Source organism: Panthera onca, chromosome D4 (genome assembly GCF_046562875.1).
Source record: "Panthera onca isolate mPanOnc1 chromosome D4, mPanOnc1 haplotype 2, whole genome shotgun sequence".
NCBI lineage: Eukaryota > Metazoa > Chordata > Mammalia > Carnivora > Felidae > Panthera > Panthera onca.
Genome location: NC_138351.1, coordinates 24,959,108 through 24,965,902, shown reverse-complemented (window position 1 = coordinate 24,965,902; position 6,795 = coordinate 24,959,108). Strand labels below are relative to the sequence as shown.

General features: G+C 39.0%; 1 long non-coding RNA gene across 1 annotated transcript; it reads right to left on the bottom strand.

The window, feature by feature from the left end:
- Window positions 1–2,344: 2,344 nt before the first annotated feature.
- Window positions 2,345–6,502, bottom strand: LOC132663895 (uncharacterized). The gene is made up of 3 exons (XR_009603312.3): window positions 6,343–6,502; window positions 4,060–4,111; window positions 2,345–3,614 (listed from the first exon to the last, which is right to left on the bottom strand). It is a non-coding gene; the product is annotated as an uncharacterized LOC132663895 (long non-coding RNA).
- Between the last annotated feature and the right edge of the window lie 293 nt (window positions 6,503–6,795).

Genomic DNA, 6,795 nt, shown 5'->3' with positions numbered 1-6,795 from the left:
CATGCATGGACTTGTTGGTCTTTTGAAAGTTAAGTTTGTGATGGTTCTGAATCAGAGGAGCTCATTTTCATTATGGTTTTTGTCTCTAATCCTTCTGTAGCTTTACATTCAAGCATGTAAACAGCAGATCCAAATTACATGATGATAGCACAGTGATTATAAAGATAAAGAAACAGAACTTGAGTTACTTCAATTATTCCATGTGACCACATAGAGACTTGATATGTTTAATGTTTTCAACAGCAAAACTTTGATATGTGCACTTTTTTGTTCATATGCGAAGTGATTTACTAAATTTAAATAATGTCTTTAAAATGGAAATGTCTTTCCATTTAAATGTCTAAAATTTAAAATGTCTTGTAAAGGTATTGCACTAAACCTAAACAATTCCAGAAAACAAATAATTGTTATTGGAAACAATCTGGCCCTATGGAGAAGGGCGAGTGTTAAAAATGACCTGCCTGGTGACTCAGTTGGTTAATTGTTCGACTTCAGCTCAGGTCATGATCTCATGGTTTGTGAGTTCAAGCCCCGCATCAGGCTCTCTGCTGTCAGCGCAGAGCCTGCTTCAGATCCTCTGTCTTCTTCTCTCTCTGCCCCTCCCCCATGCTCTCTCTCTCTTTCTCAAAAATAAATAAATAAATAAATAGATAAATAAATAAATAAATAAATAATTTTTTAAAAAATGAACTACCACATTTCAACAAGGTAGCCAGAGTGACCTGTTTTAAAACAAAACAAAACAAAACAAAACAAAACAAAACAAAACAAAACAAAACAAAAAAACAACCCAAGACTGATCCTTGCTTAAAATCACTGAGTTCCAGGGGTGCCTGGCTGGCTGGGTCCATGGAGTGTCTGACTCTTGATCTCAGGGTTGTGAGTTCAAGCCCCATGTTGGGTGTAGAGATTACTTTAAAATCTCAACAACAACAAAAAGTCACTGACTCCCAACCTTCATGCTGGTGCACAAGGTCACATGCAATGTGATTCCTTGCCACCTCATCTTGGGTCACCCTACGCCCCAACTGTGTAGCTGCCAGTCACACCAGCCCTTCTTCACTTTCATGTGCTAAGCTCCTTCCAATCCCCCTTTGCCACGTGGATTCCCGTATCAGTGCAAATGTCCCTTCCTGGGGAAGGCTTCTCTAACTCCGGTGTTACCCCTCATATAATCTTCCAGCATCTTGTACTTGAGCACTTTTCAAGGTTGCTAATTACCTTGTGCATATGACCCTTAAACACAAGGAGCTCCCCCATGCAGCTCCTGAGCAGCTCGAGAACAGGTACCCTGTCTGTGTGGTTACATCTCCACTGTCACCTCAGTGCTTAGCACATGTTAGTGCTCAGTAACATTTGTGGCATAAGAGAAAACACCCTGGAATGGGCCTTATCTGGAGGGTGTTGTCGAAGGGGAGCTCCTTAAGACCCTTGGTTTTATTTATTATCATTATTTTTTTAACTCCCAGGGAAGCAGGTCCAGATCACAGACTGCCACGTCCTGGAGGATGACTGGCTGGTGGCTCTGGCTGGCCACCAGCCCCGCTCTCTGTCTCTGCATCGCTGCCGCCATGCTGGCCAGGCCGTGACGGACCAAGGGCTGAAGCGACTTTTCCAGCACTGCGGGGATGTTCTTCAGGTATCAGTACTGGCCACATACATGATGCTTTTTCCCCCAAGGGGAATTGTATGGATCAGGTTCTAATGGCTTTCTCCCTACCTTTCCCCTCACTCCCCATAAAACAAAATCTCTTTTGCATGGGATTGCACAAAAAAATGCAGTCTATTAAATGGGCACCACATTTCACGTAGTATAAAAAGTGAAAATAGTAAGAAAAGATATCCTCTGAGGTACCTCACTCACCCATGTTGTATCAGTTGGTGAGGGCTGTCATAACAGAGTACCACAGACTGAATGGTTTAAAGCACAGAAATTTATTGTCTCGTAGTTCTGGAGTCTAGAAGTCTGAGAGCAAGGTGTCATCAGGGTTGGATCGTTCTGAGGGCCATGAGGGAGGATCTGTCCCATGCCTCTTTCCTACGTTCTGCTGGTTTGCCGGAAATCCTTGACGTTCCTTGGCTTGTAAAGCACCACCCACCTCTGCCTTCATCTTCACACGGCATATGAATGATGTGTGCATTTGTCTGTGTCCAAATATCCCCTTCTTAGAAAGACACCAGTCATATTGCATTAGGGGCCCTCCTTATACCAGTCTGACCTCATTTTAACTAATTACATCTGCAATGAACCTATTCCCAAATAAGGTCACGTTCTGAGGCCCTTGGGGACGTGACTTCAAAATGTGAAGTTTTGGGACTCACACTTCAACCCATAACACATATCCCACATGATATTTTAATGTCAGATTGGACATGCATACAGGTGAAAAAACACTTTATAATTATCTGAGCACAGAACAACACTATTTTACATATACAAAGTAATTTTTGCACAGTTTTAATATGTGTTGAATTTCTCAGAAATGCAACTACCAGGTTTATTGAGGAAAAAGTATGATGTTTTGTTTGGAAATTTACCAAGAGTTGCTCATGGCTTTGGAAATAGCATGTCATTAATAGCAATACCAGGTGTAACATTGGATCACCAAGACAACGCATGGAAAGCACTCTATGTTTACAGAAAGATGTCGAGCTCCTACAACTGTAAAAATGATCTGGAATATGCTTTTCATTTTGTTACATAGTTTTCTTCTTTTGAGGCAGAGAAAAATGGGGTTGCAAAATGTTCTAAGCCAGATTTACAGATATTCCCAAAATATTTCCATAAATATTATGGGGCACACACACACATACATATGATACCTAAGTGATATATGTGTAAAGTTAAATATTTGTGGCATCTGGGAGATTTGAAGCATAATGATACTATAAAACACCTTGAAGATTTACCATTACCTCTTAAAATTCCTCTTAAGATCGCTAATTGTTGTTGGTCTCACTTCTGTTTTCATCCAGTTCCTGAGGGGCTCTGTCTTTTCTGCACAGCTGTGTCCCCAAGTTTTCAAAAGCCCAACAGTTTAGTTGTATCCTCACTTATGGGTTTTTAATGGTGGGAAATATTCCTGGGATTTTGAATACGAGGACTTTACTAAAAGAGTGGGGGTGTCGAGTGCCTCATTTAGCATATGTACCATTCACATATTTGAAAATTTCAGTCTGACAGAAGCATCCAAAAGGAATTTTAAACATTTAGTGAGAGTTTCTAACCTTCATCTGAGTTCACAGATTAACAGTTTAGGAGGACAGAAGGTGCCTGCGCTATGTTGACATTCATGGATCAACTGGTGTGCAAATATTGGATTCTTTCTTGCTATAATAACAGGCAAATAGCAACACATCTACTCTCCAGAAAGGCAAAATTATGAGATACTCAAAGGGGTGCATGCGTGTGTGTGTGTGTGTGTGTGTGTATGTGTGTGTGTGTGTAGAATTCTTTTGAATCCAGGGAAACAGCACATAATAGGGGCTCAGTAAAAATTTAATAAAAAAGGGGCACCTAGGTGGCTCAGTTGGTTGAGCGTCTTAACTTCGGCTCAGGTCATGATCTTGCGGTTCATGAGTTCGAGCCCCACATTGGGCTCGCTGCTGTCAGCCTGTAAGTGCAAAGCCTGCCTCAGGTCCTCTGTCCCCCTCTCTCTGCACCCCACCTTGGGCTCTCCCTAAAATAAATAAATATTTTTTTTAAAAATTTAATAAAAAGAGTCACATTAGTCGCAAAAAGAATGAAACCTTGCCATTTGTAGTGACATAAATGGGCCTAGAAGGTATTATGCTAAGTGAAATAAGTCAAAGACAAAAGCCACATTATTTCACTTATATGTGGATTCTAAAAACCAAAACAAACAAATGGATTCTTTACAGGGAATTGGTGATTGCCAAAGGGGAGGTGGGGGGATGGGTGAAATAGATGAAGGGGATGAAGGGCTACAAACTTCCAGTCATAAAACAAAAAAGTCACAGAGATGAAAACTAGCATAGGGAATATAGTCAATAATATTTCAGTAATGTTATATGGTGACAGACGGTGACTATACTTACCATGGTGAGCATTGAGTAATGTATACAATTGTTGAATCACTACGTTGTACACCTGCAACAAATATAACACTGCACCTCAATTACACTTTAATAATAATAATAGAAAATCACAAACGTTATTCCAGAGCTAAAAGGACCCTCAGGGATTATCTAGGCCTTTCCACCTGCCTGTCATCTTCTCCTTTTCAAATTAATCATATTGAGGTCCACAGAGATGAACTGAGTTCTGGCGATTACTCATATACTTGGCCTACTTTGAGGGATCTTATAAAAAAAAAATAGTTGATTTTGCATTTGTATACAAATGTCTTTGAGGACTTAACTTATGGCTCCCTGAGGAGCCTTCACCTTCAAGAAATCTTTTGGTTTTTTTGCCTTTTTTGCACTTCCTTCATCCTCTTCACATATCATGGATTATTAAACTTCAGCTCAGAGCATTCTTTACCGCTATAGTAGTCTCCATTGAACTCTTTATGGGGACCCATGAAATAAATTTCTCAAAAAACTTGGACTTAGGGATATTTGTCATTCTTCTGAGTAACTTATTTGTATTTACCTTATGGAAGGTATGACTATGCTTTCTGCTTTGCCATGGCTGCTAAGAAATCTAGATTCAAATTTGTAAAATTAGACATCTTAGTAGGACATAGCATGTTATGACTTATATCTTGTAAGCTAACCTAAACTTTGGTCTCATTTTATTTTTCATGCCTTTTTTTTCTGTGTCTTCCTTTTTTCTCCATTTCTTATGTTTAATCTTATCGACCCGTGGGTATTTTGAAGTTACACAAGATCCTTTTCAATATTATGCTTCACAATCTTCTTTGGATCTATTATTTATTGCACTACAAAATATGCCAGGCAATGTCAACAGACCCACCTCAGCAGGTGTGATGAGACAGTCTTAAAAGATAGAGAATCCAATTAGCTGCCTTTTTAATATTGAATAAAACTTTGGGGAAAAAAATGAATAAAACTTTGGGGCCCTGCCAAGTAGGAATAATATGAAAAGAATTCAGGTTTCTCTCGAGTTCTAAGGTCTCTTCAGCTAAATGGGAAACAAATGATCATATTTAACACATATTAAAAAATACAGGCTCCATGCTGACAGCCTGGAGCCTGCAAAAAAAAAAAAATACAATATGTCTTAAAAATATAATATAGGGAGCGAAATTAACCCAGAACTCTCTCTAGTGGTAGAGTAACCCTGGATGGGATTTATAAGCTCAAACATGACTTGAAAACTATGTCATGTTGTGACGTCACCCCAGAAATGTGGAATGTTTGATTAACTCCTTCTCTAAGTTTTATAGTCCTCGTTAAAGGCATAAATTAGGGCTCTGTGTCACCTGGATTTTGAACAAGAATTTGGTCTACATTCCGCCAATCATTCTGGTGGTTAAGGATGTTTAGCAAACTGAGGATGCAGCTCCAAAGATTGCTCGGAAAAGTAGCCTCAGAATTGCTGGGGATGATTTAAATTGTCTTCTTGATGAATTACCAGATTGTAATCCTAGAAATGAAGACTAGAAATGTTGATGAGAATCAAGCCGATATTATTAATATTTTGTACAAAAATCTGTGCATGTTTGTGTTTTAAGTATTTATAAAATTTAAGAGAAATTTGGATTATTAAAGTAAAATTATCTAATTTAAAGTGCATAATTCCAAATACCATATGATTTCACTCATATGTGGAATTTAAGAAACAAAACAGATGAACACAGGAGCAGGAAAGGAAATATAAGATAAAAACAGAGAAGGAGGCAAACCATAAAAGACTTAAATACAGCGAACAGGGTGGCTGGAGGGGAGGTGGGTGGGGGGATAGGCTAAATGGGTGATGGGTGATGGGGACTAAGGAGGGCATTTATTTGGTTGAGCACTGGATGTTATTCATAAATAATGAATCACTAAATTCTACTCCTGAAGCCATTATTACACTATATGTTAACTAACTTGGATTTTTTTTTTAAATTTTAAAAAGGAAACTTAAAAAAAAAGTGCATAATTGAATGAGTGATTTATACATGTAGGCTAGGATTTGCATCCATGCCACTCTGAGCCCTGGTTTTTCTCATCCCTCCATGCAGGAAACTCTAAGAAAGTAACTGATTAGTGTAACTCAATTGCTCTCCAGTAAATAAGTTAATGCTTAATTTCTGGGTGCTGTTTCCTTTCGTGTACCAGGTGTCTCATTTTCTCTGCATGTGCTGTGTCCTTTCTTAACCATGTGTGTTTTTTCATGCTGTTCCAGATCCACACTACCAGTCCCATCTCTACCTGGAAAAATTCAGTCCGTCCTTCAAGGCACAGCAGAAATGTCCCCTTGGCTGACATCTTCCCCTTCTTCTTCCTCTTCAAGCAGGATATTCTGCAACCTCTATGGTGTTGTACCTTTCTTGCTCTGAAAGAAGTAGGTGTGACTGTCAACTGTGTGATCACATCTCCACGAAGGCACAGATCATGACTTGGACACAGTGTCCATCCATAGCAGTCACTTAACGCATGTTAAATTGAGCTAACCTAATGAATTAAATTGGCATTAAATATGCGAAACAGCTAGATGACAGGTCAAAACTCAGCCAACTGATATTTGGGGTCCTTTAAAATCACAGGGATTGGAAATATAATCTAGTTCTCTCTGTTTCAAAATCTTGTGTTCTATGGAGAATTTAATTTGAAGAAAGACTTCTGTAGCATAAAACATCATGAAAGCCACTGACTCTGAACAAA